Raw genomic sequence first — 25,682 nt, 5'->3', positions numbered from 1 at the left:
AAACTGAAAACCGGAATAAATTGCATTTAAAAAAATCAATAAATGCAGTCTTGTTAAGCAGAAGAACTTTTTTTGAAAACAGACAGATCCAAAACGTTTGAACATTATTGTATACTTGGGTTTAGACATGAAAACAACAGAGCAGTGCTGTAAAAAATAATAATAATAATAATAATACATAAAGTGCAAAAGACACATTCAGGGCAAACAAGGACAGTGCAAGATGAACGAACCCTATTTCGTATCTCTATTTGAGCGCATCTGCATTTAAAATAACGAACATGAGTGCGCAAAAACGCAACATGAACGGTGCATCAGCGTATAGCAGTCAATAAACAGGTCAGTAATGTACGGGACATTTAGGCCCAATAAACGGGACAGTTAGCAAACCTACTTTTATATCATGCTGCGTTTAATATTATAGAGCATAATATCCTCATTTCGTATCTTTATTTAGCATCGAGGTTGCCTACCTATTTCCTGTTTCTGTTGATTTCACACATTTTAGTTTGTCTATAGTTCAGCTAGTAGGCTAGCCTATAATGTGAAGTTTATGCATCAGTAAAGCTACTATAAGTGAGATTAAATGCTTTACCTTAAAAATTCTCATTTTAAAATCGCGTTCGTCTTATTCTAAAGGTAAATCCAAGGTAAACTTGCAGCGTGTCCTCTGAGCTGAAATCAGAAGAAAGATGATGATTCTTTGTTTTGAGATGATGGGGCCGTTTACAGGTTCTCGTTCCTTCCTCGTGGACGATTTGCATGTAAATCGCTTGTGTGTGTGTGGGTGTGGTCACATTAAAGTTAATGAGTAGCGCTGGAGAAACTGGACCTCTCACTGTTTTCATACAGATTACATAAACAGAGAATATTTGTTTTTTACATAAATTACTTCATTTAAAAGTAGACCTTCCAGGCTTTATAACGAGATATCTGTCATGTCTGTGTGGCAAGTTTTCTCTGAGTTCTGAGTATATTTTACATGCATTTCAGAAAGGACTTCACAGGGAGAAAGACGGGAGAACGCGTATCCTGTTTGTTTTCTTTATTTAGCGAAAAGCACAACATTTAGTTTTTATTTTTAGTGTACATAAAAAAGTAGACACTTTAAACTTTGTAAAGATATATCATTCATGTCTGTGAGGCCAAACATGACAGAGTATTTTAAGCTGGTTTACATTATCATGAGGAAAAATACAGCAAAATGATGGGGCGCGTTCTTCGGGTCCAGAGGGTTAAACTGGTTTGCAAACAATGAATGTGTGTGTATGCGTGTATGGGCATAATTTATGGGTATGTATTTACAAAACAATATATTGTTTTATAGTTAGTTTTAAGGATGAAACAATCATAATCTAAACATGAATAATGTGATAAATTAAAGTCGATGTACTTTAAAAACTCAACATGAATTATTGTACATATCTGACACACACTTCTGTCGATAAAGTTACACCACTGTGTGTGTTTAAATGTCATTCTAGAAAGCCAACGCTTAAGAGTTTACAATCCAAGACTTCAGAATTACTCCGACTGTTTTAATATGAAGATATATAGGCTCAAACATTTAAACAAAAAAATATATATATAATATATTTTTAAATGTATAAAAACATTATGTGAGTATAACAACTGATAACCACAACTAATGTGAAGCCACAAGTGTGGCCACACTTCATTTCAAATCTAAGGATGAAATCTCTAAAATCATGCATTTTATGAAGCATAATGTAAGACTGTCATGTGAGTTTTTAGCAAAGGCTAAGAAAAGATGCTAATAATCATTGTTATTGGCCTGTAAAACACATACTTGCAGTCTACTAACTAGTCTTTCAACGGCTCAATTCACAGTCTATTGTTTTCACTCAATGAACGTGTAACAAGTACAATTCGGTGCTGCTCCTTTAAGGCTGAAGGCACCTCTTTTTTTGACTCGCTCGCTGAGGGGGCAGTCCTTCAGATGGAGTGCGAGCTGTTAGCTGCATGTATGTTTTCTGATGCTCTTTATCGTTTATTTTCCTCTATTAAGTAACGCTGTCGTTTGTGCAAATTAACGTTACCCCATGTGTGCATGGGAACGGAGCTAATAATAAACTCCATGTGAAACGCCAGATGGCCGGCCTACGTGAGTTTGCTTGCTCTTAACTGCCTCCATTGCTCCAGCTATCCGGTCTCTCTCTCTCTCCCGAAGCGTTTACAAACGTTTCACAGGTCTGTCATGAATAGCCCCGTTTCCACTACAGGAACTTTACCCAGGAACCAGGGCCCTCATTTATCAAGGGTGCGTACGCACAGTTCTGTGCGCAGTGAGTGCGTAAGAACAGTTTCACGCAAAGTGTGGGATTTACCAACTTGTACTTATACGTAGAAATGTGTGTGCATTGAGAGGAGACAGACCGGTATCCCAGAATGCATCTCACACCGACCAGCAAGCGTCAATAGCGGATGAGAAACCCTGCGTAATTTAACAATACTACTGTTAATGTGTCAAAAATGTAGTTTTAAGACTTTTTCAGGCAAGAATGTACTTGTTTAATAAATAAATCTGTGGTTTATTTTAGGCCGGGACTCGCTAAAAAAAAAATTGTAATTAATAAATCGAAATGAATCGCATTTTAATTGCATATAAATATTTGACCTGAGAACAATGAGAAGTAATTTTTCACATGTATTTTTAGTAAACCATTGAATAATGACTGAATACATAAGCTTAATCAACAAAATATTGTTTATTTATTTCAGTCCAGCAGACCAGCGCAATGTTTGCCATTAGGATTAGCAAAAGCGTATTTGTGGTATTTGAGGCTCGATGTGCTGCGGTGATACGCTAACTCCTTGTTGTATCGCTTGCACACAACCGTGCTCTTGTCGACGCTTCCATCCTTTCGTTTTTAAAAACAAAATTTCCCATCCACGGGGCCGAGCAAAGCGGTCTCATCAGCTTCTTCGCTCATGTTCACTATGGTTTGTTGTTGTCGTGACTCGTGAGCGCTAGTTGGTGTTCCAGTATAATCGGTCCGTCGAAACTCATTCATTGAAAAACGTTCCGCGGTGCAAAAATAATTGTGGTTAAAATATATATTTTTTCCCATAATTAATCTTAATTAACGCGTTAAAGTCCCGTAATTAATTAATCTTAATTAACGCGTAACAGTCCCGTAATTAATCAATCTTTGGGCGTTTTCACACCTGAAAGTCCGCACCAAGGTCCGAACCAAAGTTTGTGTTTGGACATTTGGTTCTTTTTGGTTTGCTTTCACATTGCAATTATGTATCGCACCAAAGAACTTTACATGACGCACTGGCGTCCTGTCGTCATCATCTCTGTGGGCTGCATCTTAACATTGATTGGTTTGTTAGCGGACGTGCGTCTGACGTCATTGTGTTGTCAATTCAGTGGCTAACTTTGACAAGAATGAATAAACAGACCCATCGTTGCCAATACTGTTAATATTATGGCATTACTATTTGCAGCACCAACTATACTCGAGGCAAATTCACCAAATGAACGTCCTCGTTGTGCAAACATTTTATCGGCGCCGACAGGAAAGGAGGAGCTCCTAGAAGATATAGGCTTTTTAGCCAAACAATGTATTTTATTTTAAAGTTATTTTTAAATATTATAATGTTATTTTTAAGTTTCATCTAGGCTATATTGATTATGAAACGTGCACAGATGTGCAATATATGTCAAAGACATCGAGACCACTTCATTAAGTTTTGTTTTGTAGAAAGCTTTGTATTTTTTATCTTAATTTTAATAAATGTTTCATCGTTTGCCTGAATTTAATAAATAAGCTTAAATAAATAATATAGCAGACATCCCGTGACGGAGTGATCATTTGCGTTGCACATGAACTGGAGCGGTCAAGCAGAGCACGCCGTTCACGCGAGCTGACATGACTACACAAGTGGTTCTGGTTAAAATGCTGCGCGCTCCATCACTGCATGTGCTGTGAGTTTAATCTGTGTTTTTTCACTAATCCTACACCAGAACTTCCTGTAAATGGTCTGAAAGTCCGAACTATACAGAAAATGCTTTCACACAAGAAACGAACCGGACCTTTGTTCAGTTTGGTCCGGACCGAGACTACCTATTTTCGTCGGACCAAATTTCGTCTGTTTGGTCCGGACCATGGTCCGAGGGAGGTTTCACACCTGTAATTTTGGTTCGTACCAAACTGAAAAGTCCGAAAATCCGGACCAAACAAGGTAGGTGTGAAAGCACCCTTAATTAACGCGTTACAGTCCCAGCCCTAGTTTATTTATAAAGAGAGCGCCTATGCGGAGTTGTGAGATCCAGTCGCTCAGCGGGTGCCCAGTAGAGGGCGACACTGGAGTGGATTTTCAAACCTCTCCCGTCCCACAAAAAAATCCCGTCCCATCCCAATCCCACGAAAAAACGGGGGGAAGTTCCTGTCCCGTCCCAATCCCAGAAGAATGACTCCCGTTCCCGTGTTGTGTTTATTTGGCCAGAATCTGTCAGTTACAGTAAAAAAATTCAGTACTGATCACAGCATACCCATGCCCAGATGAATAAAGACCCAAATCGTCATTTTTGTTTAAGATGGGTTTCAGTTCAATATAATAACGATGCACACACATTAAATTCCACATAAATCATCAATGCAAAAACAGACACACACACACACACACACACACACACACACACACACACACACACACAGTAAATGTCTTGCAGCTGGCTTATGCGTTGTCACTCCTTCTTTTTGGTTACTTCAGACTAGGGATGCACCGAAATCAAAATTCTTGGCCGAAACTGAAAGCTGAAAAAGAGGAAACCAAGGCCGAAAACCGAAACACCGAAATAAATTATGCCAATTATTAGTACCATTGCATTTAGGACTGTGACAGATTTTATGCACTAAAACCAAGGCATTGCAATTGCACAAATTAATATTAAAGTTTCAAATAATAAATCATTATAAATTATGCAAATATTTATTTAGCACATTGCAACAACACACAGAATAAAATAAAATCCAAAAGAATTTTGATAAGCTGTCGGACACGGGCCGGGCTAGGGCCTCAGCGTCTCGGGCCAGGGCCGGGCTAGGGCCTCAGCGTCTCGGGCCAGGGCCGGGCTAGGGCCTAGATTTGAGGCCCGTGCAGGGCTCTATGATGCAGGGATATGCTCGTCTTTCTCGACTGTATACAGTAAAAGTTCACTTAAGGCATATACAAAATATGTCTCCTATTAGGATACTCCTCAAGATGAACATGTTGTTATACTATTTGAGTGAGTTTGTCTGTTCAAGCGCAGGACTTGAAAGAGAACTCAATATTTGTGCGCTGTGAGACGTGTGCGCTTCTCACAACGCACGCGACTTCTCATTCACGTCTTCTGGCTCTTCAAGGTTCAAGGTATTTTTATTTCGTACCCAAAGGTAAAATTGTTTTGCAGATTAATAAATTTCTTTGTCCAAAGAAGAAACAACACATACAAAGGACATGATACAATCACATACAAGTATACAAGTTAATAACAAAATACAACCAAGCTGCACCAGACACATGCATATCCCCTCTGGCCTACCCAATATCTCACACTAAAACATCTCTCTTCTTATTATTACTATTTAAAATCTCAATTGCTGCAGGAACAAAAGTGTTCCTGTAGCGTCTTGTTTTCCATTTTGGGGCCACAAACCGGCAACCCGATGGTAGTACCTGAAACCCGTTCCTTAAGGGATGCAACTCGTCTCTCAAAATAGAACTTGCCTTCCTATACAACTGGCTTGTATAGAAGTATTCTAGAGTCCGTTGATTTACCCCTATTATCTTGCTTGCCCACTTGACAATTCGATTCAAAGAATTCTTGTTTTTCACTGACAGACTTCCATACCAGACCACAATGGAAAATGACATGATGGATTCTATAAAAGCAGAATAAAACAATGACATCATGTGTCTGTCAATGTGAAATTTGGCAAGCTTCCTAAGGCAACTCAGACGCTGATGACCTTTCTTACAGACCATTTCACTATTCAAATCAAATGTCAGTTTGGAATCAATGACTACACCTAGGTATTTATAACTCTCAACTCGCTCCACAACTTGTCCTTTAATCGTTGTGTTAACGTGTTTCACAGTAGATGTTCTAAAATCAATAATCATGTCTTTTGTTTTAATAATATTTAACTGTAGATGAGACTCATCACACCAAGTTACAAAATCGTCTACAACTGGGCCATGGCCAGACTCATCTCCTTGTAACAGGCTTACTATTGTTAGGGGTTAACAGCTTATGACCCAGGACCAGTAGTGAAGAAATGAAGACAGAGTCAGGATTCCAATTAAATAAAATAAAAATTTACTTAAGAATAGTTTGCAGTTTCAAAAGCAGAAACCAGCTTCAAGTCTCACAAGGAGTTCGTAGGCCGCGCTCCCTCTCTCACCGTCTCGTTGCCTCGCCCTATCGTACATACAATTGTCCCAACAGTTATACCGTTTTCAAGGTCTTATCCACGTCATTACTGCGATGTGGATGGTTCTGATTGGCTCAGAGACAATGCACAGTCATGGTAAATTTCCACTCATGTCAGTTAATCTGATGCACGTTTCCACTGACGTGTCACTTGTTGATGCTTTCACCCAGAATCAGGCCCGTAGTGACCTTCCAGATCTGGAGCAGGCGCCAGCTTGCCCAGAACAACATGTCCACCCATCTCTTAGGGTGCCCATTGAACACCATTCTGATCTGTAACACAGAATATTGCGCACATACACAGATGCACAGTCTCTCCAAGGTTGGAGCTGATTAAGCTCCAGTTCTTACCAAAACATACTGATAACATGTGCTTTCATTTAGTGAGAGGGACACACAATAGTACAGGCAATATTCATCTTGAGTCTTTAGTGTTTCAGTAAAAGGAAATATAAAAGGAATAAAACATAATAAATTAAATGAAAGACAAATCCATATTTCATATCTGGAAGCCGGGCTAAGTGAGCAAACCCTGTTGCTGCACTCCTGACATGTTAGGGGTGTGTGATACCTCCAAAATCCAAACACATGACCTTGTTGCCAGTGTTTAGTGACACATCACACATCTCTAGGCCAGACCCTCAGTCACTCCTCAGAGACCAAATACACACTTTAGAAAACAAGAAACTAAAACAAAATCATAACTGGATAGAATCATTATAATAATATAGGTAATATTGATTAAAGTTTTGATTATAAAGTTAATTAGGATATAAATATATACAGGTATATTGAAGCGGCAGTGGATTTCAAAATCCCCCCTTCACTCCCTCCTAAAGGCCAATTTTAGGGTCCCAATGACCCCCTAAAGTTGGTCTACCAATTTAGGCCGCTTCATAATCTTCAATGCCCTCCCCTTTTTAGTTTATAATCTTTGAAAAAAAGAAAATCTCTTTTCCCCTCAGGGATTTAACTTCAACCATTATTAATCTCATCTAATTTGGTTTTATCAATGGCTTGATTGATTACAATAAGCACATGTTCATCCTCAAGAGGACATACTACATCACCCCATGTTAAATACCACCCCATTATAAATACCAAGATATCTCATCTAAAAAGAGGGATTTTAAATACATTTCTTTCAAAACACAGACCTTCTTCATCTTCAAAAACAACAGTGGTCTGAAATAAAAATAAACAAAATAAATAGGCATAATAATCCATCCAAAAGTCTCAGTCTCTGCATAAAACACCCTTCAGTTTATAGTCTACATACATGTACCATCTTAATTTCACATCCTATTAATGTCTTCCTCAAACATGTACATAACATTCATTTCATTCGCTTTTCGCTGATTTTACTCAAGAACCTTCTTGTTATCAATTATTTTCTTGTTATTTTCATAACTCCATTTTCTTTTCCACATAGATTTCCACATACTCAAACCTTTTTGTTACACTTGCTTTTTCCATCAAATCCAGTTTTCACTCATGATAGCCCACATCATTTTTAACTTAAATGAACATAACCATAAAATTGTTAATGTTGAAAACTTCATCAAAACGACATAATTATCCATTTGTATTACATTCAACCACCTTGTTCACATCTTTATCTTGTGACATTGTGCTTAATCATACTCAATACCAATTATTTTTCAAAATAACTTTTCAAACCCATGTTATTTAGTAAACCATTCAAAATCCATTCATTAGGGTTTCCTTTAAAGTAACATTTTTCCTTTCAATGTCTTGTCCATTAAAACTCTTTAGGCGTAAGCTCCAAATGACCAAAATCTTAACCCTATTGATTCATGTCATCTGGCAGTGATACTTCTCATCAGATACTCACTAGCCTTCCTTTGCCACTTACACCAAAATTGTTATAATTTTACCAAGAACTTACAAATTTTCATAATCTCCCATATTACTTTATAAAGTATTCAAATGTGTACTGTCATCATCAATTTATTTAAAACTGTTTTAAAACAATCTTTATTTTGAAAAGCATTCATAGTTCAATTTATATTAACTTAATTTGACTTAAAGTGTTCATAAATTCTGTCAGAAGTTTTATTTTCACAACATTAATCTTTAGGGCTATTTCTCTCTCGTTTTAACTTGTCAGATTATTCTTTATCAAAATAGTAAGTCTGCTGATGCACCATGTGATCGTTATTGTTTCAGCCTTATCTCTACTGCTCTACAGAAACCAAAATATTATTTTATTCATCTTTCAATCGCAGTCACACCGAAAAACTTAAAGTCACTTGCTCCTTTAACATTAATTAGACATTATTACTAGACATCTAATGTCCTGCATCCATTTAAGGGATGAAAAATAAAAATAAAACTTTTTTTTTTTTAGAAGTTATCTTTTTGGCCGCCCTTCTGCCTTCAGAAATATGAGGGAATCTCTGGATAATTTAGATAGTGACTTCAGCCAATTTGTCACTTTGTCTCTGCCGTCAAGTTTCTAACATTTATGTTTACCATTTCTAATCAATTGACATTATTTCAATTTAAACCCTCAGTTAAATTTAGAGATGGGTGTTTAACCCATTAAGAAACGGCAATCCTTAACTTTATAATTCCACTTCAACTAATCCAGAGATGATTTCAAATCAGCATCATAAATGACAAAATTAGTCATAATTACCAGTAACGGACAGAGCTGGATACCAGTCCACTTAAAGCTCGTCCCATGTTCTGGATCAACTTTTCCAGATTCCTTCAGAATTAGCAGTTCCTTTAAAGGTTGTCGTTTGCCTTAACCCATCTGTAATGATAAACACTCATTCCAGAGGTTAATGACCTCACACACACTATCAGGACAGAACAGTTTCACAAACCAACACATACAAAACATAAAGTGCAGTCATCAACAAACACAAACATTAAACATATAATTTTGAATTGCTCATTATCAAAATTTGCTTTTAGTGTTTAACTAAAAAATATTTAAACTCAGTTCTTGGTTTCTTAACCAATTTTCAAATCATGTCTGTTCATTATTCCTTCATTTTTAGAGAAGTCAGCTGGGTTGTTTTGGCTCTGATATCATTACTTTTGTTTAGTTTCAGCTTTAGCACGACGATAACAGACAGAGCACCATTCTTCCTTCTCAAGCAGTCTCTCTTTCTCTCTTACACGGATAGTCTCTTATATTAAATTCATTAACCTTTAACCTTTACAAAGTTTAGAAATGTAAATGTTTAACTTTCAAATTAGAGCTATATAATCATCTCAAAATAAGTTATGCTATGAATTTTTTTTTCTTCAAGTTACTTTAGTTAAATACCTTTTGTTATCCAGACCTCTTTAAACTTCAACAGCTGTCCTTATCTTTAGACACCACCATGCCTCCAAATTCTCCTCTGCCATATCTAATGACCTGCAGGATTAAACTCATGATATGGAAATATTAGTTCAATATCACAGTTTTACTGATTCAATTAATAAATTTTTTTTCTGGTCTCCACAAAAGTTAATGACAATCACCTCATGGTCTCAGCTGGCTCTTGAATGACCTTTACCATCATAACTTTCACTCAGGGTCTTCCCTGGCATTCACAAACAGTGCGGTACTTGAGTGAGCGGTATAGAGGAGCCATTATTAGGGCAGGCCCTGCTGTGTCCTGTCTGGACTCTCGGCCCCTACAAACACAGCGTCCCCCCTTACTGATGCTGCTGGCCTCACAGTCATCGGTTCAACTCTCATACACACCTCACATAAAAACACCTCCCTTATTGGAAGTGCCCAATGGCGGTGACCCCCATGTCTTAGGTCGTCCCCCGCTGGCCAAAAGAGGATCTTACCCGTCTTCGGCGAATCACCCTCATTCACATTGGTCATCGCTTGAGATCTTTGACCCTTAAAATGGATCAGATGTTTTTCTGGAGTCTTGGGGAAAGTGCATTCAAGAGTCACCAGAGCCATTTAGTCTGCTTACTATAGGTAAAACATGGAGACAGGTTAATCATAACACTATTTAATCACTGATACCATTTTACATCCTTCAAACCGCAACATATTAGTGCGTAGATTATACTCAGTGAATTTAGCCATAACAACTGTCCATTCAATTTAATGTCCTGCATGTTGACTCTGACCTGATCCATTGGTCCTGTGCATGGTGGCGGCTAAGATTAGACAAAGATGTCACTGGTCATGGAATAATTTATTTAAAAATTTAAATTCATTAATATTCTGTTTTTAAAAACATTTTATACCTTTATTATTGCCCTCCTAATGGCACTCTTTCACTCTTTTTAACAAATCACTGTCTCAATGATTTTCAACTGATGCACTGTGCTTTTACTAGAAATCTCTTATCACCTAAGACACAGCTCAGATAACAGCATTGAGCTGGTTTTGAATGAGAGAGAGACTCTGAGTTATTCAGGATGGTTCCCTCTGTTTTCATAAACTTTATACTACTCACACTAGCTCAGCATAAGATCTGGCTAGAAATTAAAATTGTTTTCAAATAAGACATCAAACATTTCCTTTAAACTCTATCCTTAGACAGAGATCACATTTTCAATTAATTAATTTTATATTTGTCTTTTTCCCATACAATTAATTTAGAAACTACAAATTTCTCAGATTAAGTCTCTGTTATTCTTGCAAGTTCAGCCATAGCACCAGAAATGGTGGGGGCCAGATTCAGATAAGCGAATTGTTTTATTACAGCTCTGCACCAGCTTATCTTTTGAAACCCAAAACCTCAGTATCTAGGGTTTTTAACATATTAACACCAATTTATCTTACCAACAGTGTTTTTACCAACATTCAGACAAATTAACTTGATCAGAAAAGAGTTAGAGGAACAGGAACCACCTTTTTCATAAATCTGTCATTTAAACCTCTATGTTATTATTTATACATTTTCTTGCCTCACGTTTTTCAGTCAATGTCTTTAATTTTACCTCATAATTTTAATTAATTTTCATAGATCTTTCCTTCAAAAATAATTACTTAAGACCTTATATTCATATTTCATTATTTTGCTACTTTCTTACTTTGTTTCATCTACAAAATTGAATCTGATGGGCTGATTTGCCACCATTTCTACACCTTATGGGTGGGTGGTTACAGTTACATACAAAATGGCCCTGCTGACCACAATTAAAACTCTGTCATTTAGCAACCGGCATGTTTCAGTCTAGTTCCCAGTCTGTAAGGCGGTGCCTAAAGCGGCACTCGCTCGGACAGAGAAGAGAAGAGCGCGCGAGAGGGGAGGGGGCAGATAAGACTGGCAGCTCACACATCTTGGTGTTTTCGCTTTTTCAAAAACAATCTCAATCCCTTTTTTCAGACTACAACTCAATTCCAGTAATTTCAGACAATTTATTACGTTTGGCCATTAGACTATACCATCCCTCAGTAATCTCCTGGGATTTTTCTTTCAGGGTTTAAAACCCCCACCCATTTTACAAATTCATTAATAAGCACTCTTTGTTTGTAGCCAGTCAAGTTGCTATTTAACTTTTCAGTCTGAATTAAAACCTTGCTGCCATGTTTTATTTATTTTTTATAAATATGTTCTGCAAATTTCTTTTAAGTGAGGGCTTCAGAGCAAAGCTAGTTACAGCATTTGCTCTCTTTCTTTTCAATATATATATTATCAAGACTGATCAAGTTACTGATCATCTCACAATTTATCAGCCATATATTAGTCAAAGTTCATACTCACCGAAACAGCAAGAGATGGAGGTGGCGATCTTTACCCAACACAGCTGTGGCTTCTGCGTTATGAAACTGCAAAGGACACTTGTACGAAAACGTCACACATACTGGTCCGTGCCAATTTGGGCCACAATATTTATTTTCCTCGGGATCGTTCCAGATGCATCCCTGGCAAACAACTCCTGAATCTATTTTTATTTTGTTTAACTAATAACTAATATTTTATTCCCTGACTGCCTGATTCTCTAAGTTCTAAACTCTAAGTTCGGGGATCCCCTATCTGAGATGGAAGAGATGGAGCAGGTTCACAATGTCTCCTGGACCTTAACAGTTGATCCAAGACGGCTCCTGTAGAGGACGTTACCTCTGCCCCGCAGGCCCTCCCCTTTATTGAGTCCGCTTCTTTGCACTGTCTGCTACCGTTTTTACCTATGCCTTCAGCACGTCACGATACTCTCAGCGACTTCTTATACTATTACCCTTTAGTATAATTATGCCTCACTCTTCACCAGTGGAATGAAGCGAAGCACACTGCTCTCCTTCTCCAATCTCTTCCATTCAGACAACCCTAACCAAATAATTAAAGCTTTCTACTACCTTATTTGTTGTTTTGCCAGGGGTGTCACCAAGGAATGATTGCCCGCGCATCCTCCACCAAAACTGTTAGGGGTTAACAGCTTATGACCCAGGACCAGTAGTGAAGAAATGAAGACAGAGTCAGGATTCCAATTAAATAAAATAAAAATTTACTTAAGAATAGTTTGCAGTTTCAAAAGCAGAAGCCAGCTTCAAGTCTCACAAGGAGTTCGTAGGCCGCGCTCCCTCTCTCACCGTCTCGTTGCCTCGCCCTATCGTACATACAATTGTCCCAACAGTTATACCGTTTTCAAGGTCTTATCCACGTCATTACTGCGATGTGGATGGTTCTGATTGGCTCAGAGACAATGCACAGTCATGGTAAATTTCCACTCATGTCAGTTAATCTGATGCACGTTTCCACTGACGTGTCACTTGTTGATGCTTTCACCCAGAATCAGGCCCGTAGTGACCTTCCAGATCTGGAGCAGGCGCCAGCTTGCCCAGAACAACAAGTCCACCCATCTCTTAGGGTGCCCATTGAACACCATTCTGATCTGTAACACAGAATATTGCGCACATACACAGATGCACAGTCTCTCCAAGGTTGGAGCTGATTAAGCTCCAGTTCTTACCAAAACATACTGATAACATGTGCTTTCATTTAGTGAGAGGGACACACAATAGTACAGGCAATATTCATCTTGAGTCTTTAGTGTTTCAGTAAAAGGAAATATAAAAGGAATAAAACATAATAAATTAAATGAAAGACAAATCCATATTTCATATCTGGAAGCCGGGCTAAGTGAGCAAACCCTGTTGCTGCACTCCTGACATGTTAGGGGTGTGTGATACCTCCAAAATCCAAACACATGACCTTGTTGCCAGTGTTTAGTGACACATCACACATCTCTAGGCCAGACCCTCAGTCACTCCTCAGAGACCAAATACACACTTTAGAAAACAAGAAACTAAAACAAAATCATAACTGGATAGAATCATTATAATAATATAGGTAATATTGATTAAAGTTTTGATTATAAAGTTAATTAGGATATGAATATATACAGGTATATTGAAGCGGCAGTGGATTTCAAAATCCCCCCTTCACTATCACCGTATCATCAGCAAACTTAATAAACACTCTATTTTCATGTAGGCTTTGACACAAATTTGTGTACAAAATATACAGTAGAGGAGAAAGAACACAACCTTGCGGGGATCCGGTAGATACATTTAATACATCAGAGAAACTACCATTCACTTTTACCTTCTGCCTTCTATTAGTTAAAAAATCTAATAACCATCCCACTAAATTATAATTCAATTTATAATCCTCAAGCAATCTTCTAGCTAGGATGTGGGGTTGAATAGTATTGAAAGCAGAAGAAAAGTCAATAAATAAAAGTCTTGCATGGGTGTTCTTCCCCTCCAGGTGTCAAGTCAATAAATTAATTAAAACAAGTGAAGCATCCTCAACACCTCTCTCCACTCTGTATGCAAATTGCATGGGGTCGAGGACTTGTCTAGTCTTATTTAGTAACTCAGCTTTCACCAGTTTCTCAAATGACTTCATAACTAAAGAGGTAAGGGCAACTGGTCTCAAATCATTAAATACTTTAGGATTATTACATTTAGGAACAGGAACAATGATTGCCTCTTTCCACAAACTAGGTACCTTTTGTATCTGTAATGACCAATTAAAAATATCAGAAAAAATATAACTTAATTGCTTTGCACAGTGCTTTAAGGTTCTACCACATATGTAGTCTGGTCCCGGGCTTTTGTTCACCTTAGTGGAGAAAAAAATTCTCTCCACAGCCGCTTGTTCAAAGACTACGTGTGAATCCTCTTTGCACAGGCATCGCAATTCCTCAACTTCCTTTTTAAAGTTAAAACATTCAAATCTTGAATAAAATCCATTAAAAGCATTAGAAAGAGCAACATTGGATCTAAGACCCTCTATACACACAGTGCCCTTATTTACATTGTGCTGTAATCCCACAATTTTCTTCATACCAGACCAAGCTGAGCCCAAGTTGTTTTCTGCCAAATTTTTCTCTAACTTAACTCTATATGCCTGTTTAGCTTTAAAAATCTCCAGTTTAACTTCTTTTCTCGAAATACATCTCTGTAAACCATCCCCCTGCTTATAGACTAATTTCTTGTTCTGCAAACTAGATTTGACTGATTTTGACATCCACGGTTTGGTATTTGGAAAAACCTTAAATTTACGTGTAGGCACAATCATATCCTCACAAAAGGTTATATATGAGCATACAACATCAGTCAATTCATCAATTTGTTCACAAGAGTCTTTGAACACCTCCCAGTCCGTACAATCGAAGCATCCTTGCAGGCGGGCGATGGAGTCTTCGGACCACATTTTAACTTCTCTCAACTGAGGTTTTTCTCTTTTAAATAAGGGTTTATATGTCGGAAGTAGCTGCACACAATTGTGGTCTGCGAATCCTAATGGTGACAAGGGTACTGATTTATATGCCCCCTTTATATTCCCATAACAGAGGTCCAGCATCTTGTTGTACCTCGTTGGGCATGTAACGTATTGGTCAAAGTTTGACAGGGACTTTTTAAGCGACACGTTATTAAAATCTCCCAAAATAAAATTCGGCGCCTCTGGACAAATGTTCTGAAGTCCTTGAACAACATCCAATACAGTGTTCGTTGCATTGACGTTGTTTGCTTTCGGATTAATATACACGACAGTTATAAAAACTTGTGGAAATTCCAGAGGCAAATAAAACGGACGAAGAGATACTGACAATAACTCCATATCGGGTGTACATATTTTCTCCCGGATAGTCACCGCAGAACAATAGCGCTTATTAACATAAAGACACACACCACCCCCGCGGGATTTACCTGTAATCTCTTCACTTCTGTCCATACGAAATGGAATGCCAAATCCATCAATACACAAGTCATTGTCGCAGTCCTGCTCTGTTAGCCAGGATTATGTGAATGCCATCACACAGCTGCTTCTATATTCTTGAAGAAAACGAACATTTCCGTGTAACTCGTCCAGTTTGTTCCGTAATGATTGAACATTCCCCAAAATCAACGAGGGCAGGGGGATACGGGTAAGTTGTTTACGCCGTAGTCGCTGACGAACACCTCCCTTTTTCCCACGCTTCCTCTTCTTAACTCTCCCAGCATCATTTTCCGGTGCATATTTACGGTTCTTTTTCCGAAGTATGCCATCGGGAAGCTGAGAAAGCGACAACTGACCATCAAACGTAATTGGCGTGTTCCAAGCCAATAATTGATCCCTGGTGTAATGAATCCTTAAGGCCGAAACCCCGGTTCCATGGCAGGCAAAGTTCAAGTTCAGAAATATCCACAACGCGATTAAAATAATCAATTCCATAGGTCCCAATGAATAGATTGTTCTTAACAGACTCAGTCTTGAGATCCGTAAACTATAAAACGTAAAACATATACACAAACACTCGTAAAAATAAAACACATAGGACGCCGAAGATTTTTTTACTGCTGGTCGCCGCATGCGCATGCGCCCGGAGTGATGGCGAAAATGACTGGTCATATCTGAACATATGGAAGCACTAGCATGCACTGAACAAAGTTTACCATAGATGTGTCATCAGATGTGAGATGAACCACATACGTCCACGCCGCAGACATGTTGCATTAGACAAGCACCTGCAGGTTGCGGTTTCTCTTTGTGTCACCACAACATTTCGGCCGTATATTTCCGTGATTAAAGTCTTTCGGTGGCCAAATTAAGTTCAAAATTAATAATATTACAATTCCCGGTCCCGCCCACTCCCGGTAAAAAAGCTAGAAGTGAACTTTGAATTGGAACGGTACTTGACCAGGGACTGATGACGATTCCTCTCGTCCTCTGGAGTTCGTTCTCCCGAGTCCAACTCGACAAGTCTGAACTACCAAGGACACAAGTCAGAAGTTTGCCTACTTGGTATTGAGAAACGGCCAGAGATTGCTCCGAATGTCATTCAGCTCTTCAGATCAGCATAATTCAGTGAGAAATTAATAGAAATGTTATTTTGTATGACAAAATATTTTGCAAACGTGTTGATAAATCTATATTTGTCCAAATAGGTGCACGTGTTGACTTAGAGCCCGAATGGATGCTGTTTAGTTCATGTATGTGACCACTAATAAAACCAGATGATGTGTCTGGCTTTTGATTCTTGTTGATATTCCTTTCAAAATATCGTTCATAACGGATGGATTATTTTGCACTCCTGACATAAATTAAGAAATAATGTCACTGCAACCTCATTTTATCATAAACATTGGTCAGATAACGAAGCTGGAGGCTTTAATCTTTATAATTATACCAAGTTTTTCAGTAATCAGTAATCTGGGGCCGTCGGCGAGACCTTACTGCAAAGGGGTTAATGAGAAGGGTGGGCCTGCTTATTCTGCACAATCTGGTCCCAAGCCGGTTTGCAGGATGAGAGGGCAACACGCGTGTCCAGAAGCATCCAGCTGGTTTGGTTGAAAAAATCGATTCACCAATTCTGAATCGATTTTCATATTAATTTCTAAAGATCGAGCCTAAACTCAGAGGATCGATTTAATGTGCCGTATCATTGAATTCACGCATTCGCGCGAGGTGGAAGGGCATTAACAGTAACACAACGAACATGGCAGCGTTGAGAACTCCAGAAACGCCGCGGACAGAGAATACTGGCTGGCATTTTCAATTGTTTTCAATGAGAGCGCTACGTTGTTAGAACGCCTGGAGCGCACCGAGCGAGTAGGATTTTCCGTATCATAACAACAAGCTCAAGTCTCAACTGAGGAGAAAAAACACTGCCTGCCAAAACGCTCTCAAGCGCTCACAGCGGGGAGTTTTCAGCTGAGCGCCTAACGTTTTCAGCTGGCTAAAAACGCTTTGGTGGACACACAGCCTAACGTTATACCGCCATCACCGTGCTGAAGAACACAGCCATTCTCACTGCAGCGCGCTCTTACTGCCAAGGAAGTTGTAATGGCTGCGTTGTCATGACGGCGCGCGACAGCACAGCTCCACAGGCGCGTTCGCTGACTAGAGCACTCTGGAAGGGGGATTGTTCTTTACAACCATCAGTACTCCATTAATTTGCAGTTGAATGTCTATAATAATAGTATCAATATGTTGCATAACTACAGTCCTGTAATTCGGGTAACAGCTGGAAGGTGTGTAAGTCTGAACAAGTGAGTCTAGGTACATTGGTGCAGAGCCAGTGGTTGTTTTGTAGGCGATAACTAGTGCCTTGAATTTGATGCGAGTAGCCATTGGCAACCAGTGCAGTCTGATGAAGAGAGGCATAACATGCGCTCTCTTCGGCTCGTTAAAGACCACTCTCGCCGCTGCATTCTGGATTAATTGCAAGGGTTTGAGAGTGCATGCTGGAAGCCCAGCCAGAAGAGCATTACAATAGTCCAGTCTGGAGAGAACAAGAGCTTGAACCAGGAGTTGTACATCCTGTTCTGATAGGAAGGGTCTAATCTTTCTAATGTTGTATAAGGCAAATCTGCAGGACCGGGCTGTTGCAGTAATGTGGTCAGTGAAGTTTAACTGGTCATCAGTCACAACTCCTACAACAAGGTTCCTGGCTGTCCTGGATGGAGTTATGGTTGATGAACCAAGCTGGATGGAGAAATTTTGATGAAGTACTGGGTTGGTTGAGACAACAAGTAATTCTGTCTTTGCAAGATTGAGTTTAAGGTGATGCTCCTTCATCCATTCAGAAATGTCTGTCAGACAGGCAGCGATACGAACACAGACTGTAGGATCATCTGGTTGAAATGAGAGGTAGAGTTGAGTGTCATCAGCATAGCAGTGATAGGAGAAGCCGTGTTTCTGAATGACAGAACCTAATGATGACATGTAGATGGAGAAGAGAAGTGGTCCAAGGACTGAGCCCTGGGGAACCCCAGTAGCTAGATGATGTGACTTAGACACTTCACCTCTCCATGACACCCTGTAGGACCTACCAGAGAGGTAAGACCTGAACCACTGGAGAGCAGTTCCTGAGATACCCATCTTCTTAAGTGTTGACAGGAGGATCTGGTGGTTAACTGTGTCAAAAGCAGCAGACAGATCCAGCAGGATGAGCAGTGAGGATTTGTAAGCTGCTTTGTAGGTCTGCTTTGTAAGGTCTAGAGTAAAGTCTCAGTCGAATGGCCGCTTTTAAAGACGGATTGGTTGTTGTCCAGAAGGTTGTTCTGTTCAAGAAACATAGAGAGTTGATTGAACAACTCGCTCAAGTGTCTTTGCAATGAAAGGCAGAAAGGATGTAGTTTTCTAAAAGTGCTGGATTCAGAGAGGGTTTCTTAAGCAGTGGGGTTACCCGAGCCTGCTTAAATGCTGTGGGAAAGGTTTCCGTGTGAAGAGAAGTGTTGACAATGTGAGTGAGTGCAGGAGTTATTGAAGAAGAAATGGCCTGTAGGAGGTGAGTGGGTATAGGATCAAGTGGACAGGTAGTAGGGTGATTGGAAAGGATGAGTTTAGAAATATCTGCCTCGGAGAGTGGAGGGAAGGATGGAAGCGTGTTCGTGTTAGTTGTTTAGATGTGTGTGTGTCAGTTTGTGGTGAGGAGAACTGGTTGCTGATGAGAGAGGTTTTAATTGTGAAAAATGATGCAAAGTTATCAGCTGTAAGAGTTGATGAAGGAGGTGGAGGAGGAGGACAAAGAAAAGAGGAGAATGTTTTAAAGAGTGTGCGAGAGTCAGAGCAATTGTTGATTTTGTTGTGGTAGTATGTTGTTTTAGCAGTGGAGGCATTTGTAGAGAAAGAAGAGAGAAGAGACTGATACAAGGTAAGGTCAGTATAGTTTTTAGATTTCCGCCATTTCCTCTCTGCCGCCCTGAGTCCAGAGCGATGTTCACGGAGAACATCAGACAGCCAGGGGGCAGATGGGGTGGGGCGGGCTGGTCTGGATGAAAGGGGGCAAAAATTGTCGAAGGAGGATGTTCGAGTGGAGCAAAGAGTGTCAGAAGCACTGTTAGTGTCCAGTGCTGAGAACTGAGCAGGTGGAGGGAGTGAAGATGAAACCATAGTGGATAGGCGAAAGGGGGAGAGTGAGTGTAGATTACGCCGAAAGGTAATCTGTGTCGGAGTACGTGTTGTACCAGGAGTCAGTATGAGGTTAAAAGTGATGAGAAAGTGGTCTGATGTGTGTAATGGAGTAACTAAAGTGTTGTCCGTGGAGCAGTTGCGTGTGTAGACGAGGTCTAATTGGTTACCTGATGTGTGAGTAGCCATAGTAGATACTAACTTATGGTCAAATGAAGTCAGTAGAGTGGTGAAGTCTGTGGCTAGGTGTTTATCAAGATGGATGTTGAAGTCACCAAGCAGAATCAGAGGAGTGCCATCCTCAGGGAAGCTAGAAAGTAACACATCCAACTCCTCCACAAAGTTACCGCGGTGACCTGGAGGACGATAGACCACTACAACATGGATTTTAACAGGGTGAGTAATAGTGATTGTGTGTGCTTCAAATGAACTGGCCGATAGAGATGATAAGGGATCAAATTTCCAATCATTTGAGATAAGCAAACCAGTACCCCCACCCCTCCCAATAGGCCGAGGAGTGTGTGAAAAAGTTAAATTGGTTGAGAGGGCTGCAGGAGTGGCAGTGTCCTCTGGTTTGATCCAGGTCTCAGTTAGGGCCATGAGGCTGACCTGAGAATGAGTCCCAATGGATGAAATAAAGTCTGCTTTGTTTACAGAAGACTGGCAATTCCAGAGACCAATTGGAATAGAGAGTAAAGTAGCAGAGGATTTACGCAGACTGTGCAAATTATTAGGATTGCGGCGTCTCGTGCGTACAGAGCGTGATTTGCGAGTGCTAGTAGTAATAGTAGAGATTTGAAAGCACATGGTGAATACAGATCAGAGAAAAGGCCAGATAGGAATAAGAAAACTGAACACAAATAATGAAAAGGAAGATGATACTCAAGTGCCTTGCCGGGGTCCTTGCCCGGGAGGAGTTGCACAGGGAAGAGTTGAATGTCTTTACACTCGTCGGGCTTCACACTCGTCAGGCTTCACATTCGTCGGGCTTCACATTCGTCTGGCTTCACATTCGTCGGGCTTCACATTCGTCAGGCTTCACATGAGGGCTGCCGCGGACTATCACTCTATTTATACCCACCTGAGTATAGTCATTGAAAGTAGCTGGGAATGCCCCCAACAAACGCGTTCACACACGTGGCAATGACCAAACAAAGGCTAACTCCTCCACACACACCTAGCACCTCGCTCTACCCAGATTTTTACTTTTACTCCTATTTTAGTCAAGTCAACTTAATTTATATAGCGCTTTTACAATGACGATTGTTTTAAAGCATCTTTACAGTGTTAAACAGGAAAATATTGCAATATTGCAAAATATTTATTCCGCTGTCGTTCTGGAGAAAACGGTGATGTCATCAGCTCATTTCAATTTATCATATTTAATTTATTCAATTTATCAATGTGGGCAGATCAGTAATAAAGCTGATACAGTTAATTTAGTAATTAAATTCATTTGGATATTTAGTTGAAAACTTTAGTTGAAATTTTAGTGTCCCCAACTGAGCAAGCCAAGCCAAAGGCGACAGTGGCAAGGAACCAAAGCTCCATCAGGGCATGATGGAGAAAAATAAACCTTGGAGAAACCAGACTGTCGAGGGGCCAGTTCTCCTCTGGCCTATTAACACACAGTGTATGATTATTATTCTGCCAACCTTACAGGTCAGAAATCATATTAGATCAGAATATTCCAAAGTTAGTGGTATCACGCAAGAGACGCCTTTATTGAGGATGACGCGTTGATTACACAAAAATATGAATATTTGAAGGATCGGAGTAATCGCGCGGGAGACGGGTTTATTTAGGATGATGTGTCGAGTAAACAATTATTGAATATGATTATTTGAACGATCATCAAGAGTCATCGCGCCGGAGACGGGTTTATTTAGGATGATGTGTCGAGTAAACAATTATTGAATATGAATATTTGAAGGATCGGAGTCATCGCGCGGGAGACGGGTTTATTTAGGATGATGTGTCGAGTAAACAATTATTGAATATGAATATTTGAAGGATCTATGTCATCGCGCCGGAGATGGGTTTATTTAGGATTATGTGTCGAGTAAACAATTATTGAATATGAATATTTGAAGGATCTATGTCATCGCGCCGGAGATGGGTTTATTTAGGATTATGTGTCGAATAAACAATTATTCGGAAGACTACACGGAAGACAATAACCTTGCGGATAAACTCATTATTTTGATTTTTTTTGCACACAAAAACTATTTGCGTCACTTCGTGAAATTATTGTACAGCCACTTTTGTGTGATGGACTTTATAACAACATGTTTAGGGTTTTGTGAGTGGGTCAGTGGAAATGTACTGAATGACAATGGAGGCCTTTCTCAGCTTTCAACAAAAATATCTTCATTTGTGTTCCGAAGATGAACGAAGGTCTTACGGGTGTCCAACGACATGAGGGGGAGTAATTAATGAAATAATTTTCATTTTTGGTTGAACTAACCCTTTAGCTTCTCCCCCTAATGTCGTTCCACACCCGTAAGACCTCCGTTCATCTTCACACACAGTTTAAGATATTAGATATTTAGTCCATGTCCAGAAAGGGAATAAAAACATCCTCAAAGTAGTCCATATGAGACATCAGTGGGTTAATTAGAGTCTCTTGAAGCATCCAAAATCCATTTGGGTCCAAAAATAACAAAAACTATGACTTTATTCAGCATTGTCTTCTCTTCCGGGTTTGTTTTCAAACCTCAAATAAAGATTAAAACGGTTATGGATCAGTGTATTGAATGCATTTCCACTAATGACAACATAACTTGAGTCTATTCAAAAGAATGCTGTGGTTGATAGTATCGAATGCAGTGCTAAGATCGAGTAACACTAATAAGCCCCTTTCACACTGCGATTCCGGCAAATACATGGATAATGCGACCCAGCATTTGTTCCCGGGCCGCTAGATTTGGTCCATTCACACTGCCAGCGAAATACCGTAATATGTGCGTTTTCACACACAACCCGTAACGGTCCCGGATCAAGTTGACACGTGACATCCGGATGTGACGTATAACGGCGAGCGATCTCCGCTTCAGCGCGGATAGTAAGGAGCTCCGTGGTCTCGACTTGTGTCCAGTTTGCGCACGTTTCTGCTTGTTTAATTTTAGTTTATTTTGTATACGAACACTCTCTGCGTTTAAAACACAGACGAGCTCTTCTGGCACTGCAGGGTTGTATTATTGAAAACACAAGCTCTAGGAGTCGCACGATAACTACGTACACGCTGCGGCATTAGTTTCGGCTTTTGTTCACACAACACTCGTCCCGGGTCGAACCCCGCAATATTACTAGGTCCCCGACCCGGGTTCAATTCGGTAATCAATCCCGGGACGTGGTTGCTTTCACACAGAAGGTGTTCCGGGAATATTGCGGGTCCGGCGTGCAGTGTGAAAGGGGCTATAGGGAGATACAACCACGATCAGATGATAAGAGTAAATCATTTGTAACTATAATTAGAGCAGTCTCAGTACTATGATACGGTCTAAATCCTGACTGGAAGTCCTCACAGATACCATTTCTTTCAAAAAAAGGATCAAGTTGCATTTTTTTTTAATAAGTGATTTAATTTTAGCCAACTTAAAGGTTTTCGGTACATATCCTAATGTCAAGGATGAATTAATAATATTAAGCAGAGGATCTATGACCTCTGGAAGCATCTCTTTTAAAAGCCTAGTCGGTATAGGGTCGTTGTTGATTTTGACAGCCAAGTACAATATTGAGAGATCTGTACTTTTACTTAAGGGTATCTGTTCTTTTACTTAAGGCTATCTGTTCTTTTACTTAAGGCTATCTGTTCTTTTACTTAAGGGTATCTGTTCTTTTACTTAAGGGTATCTGTTCTTTTACTTAAGGCTATCTGTTCTTTTACTTAAGGCTATCTGTTCTTTTACTTAAGTAATGAAGCTGTATACTCTGTCTGCCTCTAGATTTTGATGATTTAACAAGTTTAGCCAAATCTTCTCCTCTTATAGCAGTGAATGAGGGTAATAATGTATTTCCTTGCCGATACAGTGATAGAGAGCGCGTTATACTCGTAGCTCAAGTCAACAGCGGCTGGCTGAACTGAGGCGTGAGTCTCTTGGTGACGTCAGCTTCCCTCTTCAACTTCAACTTCAACTTCATTTATTTATAGAGCACTTTCAACACCACAAGTGGAACCAAAGTGCTGTACATGAGGTATACAAGAAAATTTAAAAATAATAGGTGCAAAAACAATACTAACATATGACATACACAACTTACAAAGCATTATCAAAAGCTAAGGAAAACAAATACGTTTTTAGCGCACTTTGAAAAACCCCCAATGATGGACAAGTCTTTACAGACAGCGGAAGGTTGTTCCAAAGCCTAGGAGCTGCAACAGAGAAGGCCCGGTCACCTTTACATTTTAAACGTGTTCGTGGAACCACAAGAAGCAACTGATCATTTGAGCGCAGAGACCTGCTGGAGTGACAGCGGCTGATTAAATCAGTAACATACTCAGGGGCTAGACCATGCAGAGACTTAAAAACATACAACAGCGCTTTATATTGAATTCTATATCGTATGGGTAACCAATGCAGTTTAATTAAAACTGGAGTAATATGTTCTCTCTTTTTAGTGCCCGTTAAAAGTCTGGCAGCTGAGTTCTGAACAAGCTGCAAACGGGAGAGGGAAGCCTGACTCACACCCAGATACAACACATTACAATAATCCAAACGCGATGACACAAAAGCATGAACAACCTTCTCCATATCATTAAAAGTCAGGATAGATTTCAATTTTGATATTAATCTAAGATGGAAGAAGCTATTCTTAACGACAGCGTTGATTTGCTGCTCAAATCTCAGCTCAGAGTCAAAAATAACACCAAGGTTCCTTACACTAGACAGTTTTTTCCCAGGAAGCAACCCTAGGCAGTCATCATCCACACACCCCTTATTTCCAAATAAAATAACCTCGGTCTTATCCTCATTTAATTGGAGAAAATTTTTCGCAAGCCAGCACTTAACTTCTGCCAAACATGCATGAAGAGACTGAATGGCACATTTATGCCCTTGTTTCAATGGTAAGTAAATTTGAGAATCATCGGCATAAAGATGATACTGAATCCCAAATTTCTCAAAGATAGAGCCCAGAGGGAGCATATAAAGGGAAAATAAAATCGGTCCCAGTATTGAGCCCTGTGGAACCCCACACACAAGGGGGGCAACGGAAGAAGAATAATCACCTAAGCAGACTGAAAAGGTCCTCTCTGTCAAATAAGAAGAGAACCATTTCAGGGCTAAGCCCTGAATACCAATCTGATCCCTAAGACGATCAATGAGAATGTTATGATCAACTGTATCAAATGCAGCTGCAAGATCTAACATCAGCAAGACAACACGATTCCCAGAATCAACAGCTCGAAGGATATCATTAGACACTCTCAAAAGAGCAGATTCTGTACTATGACCAACTCTAAAACCTGACTGGTATCTATCGGAAATATTATTCCTAATTAAAAAGTCATTAAGCTGTATATTCACAATTTTTTCGAGTATCTTAGAAATAAATGGCAATTTTGAGATTGGACGAAAACTACTCATGTCAAATGGGTCTAAGGCGGGTTTTTTTAAAAGGGGTTGAATAACCGCGTGCTTGAAACTAACTGGAACAACACCAGATGACAGACTAATATTCATAATAGACAGAATACTTGGGCCAATTGAATCAAGTACCTGCTTAAACAGAGAAGACGGGAGAACATCACCAGGCGACCTAGTGGGCTTCATATGAGCAATTATATCCTTAAGCTCCTGCATAGAAACGGGCATGAAACTGGACAATTGTTTCTGAGGGGCAACAGAAACAAAGCAATCATTGCCAACAGGTGAAATTTGAGATCTAATTCC

General features: G+C 39.6%; 1 protein-coding gene across 1 annotated transcript in view; it reads left to right on the top strand.

Moving 5' to 3' along the window:
• Positions 1-25,682, top strand: part of LOC137040659 (NACHT, LRR and PYD domains-containing protein 12-like) — a 98,540-nt gene that overhangs the window by 10,723 nt on the left and 62,135 nt on the right. The gene's annotated exons all lie outside the window — the stretch shown is intronic.

This window comes from Pseudorasbora parva, chromosome 14 (genome assembly GCF_024679245.1).
Source record: "Pseudorasbora parva isolate DD20220531a chromosome 14, ASM2467924v1, whole genome shotgun sequence".
Lineage (NCBI taxonomy): Eukaryota > Metazoa > Chordata > Actinopteri > Cypriniformes > Gobionidae > Pseudorasbora > Pseudorasbora parva.
This window is presented reverse-complemented; position numbering and strand designations above follow the sequence as displayed.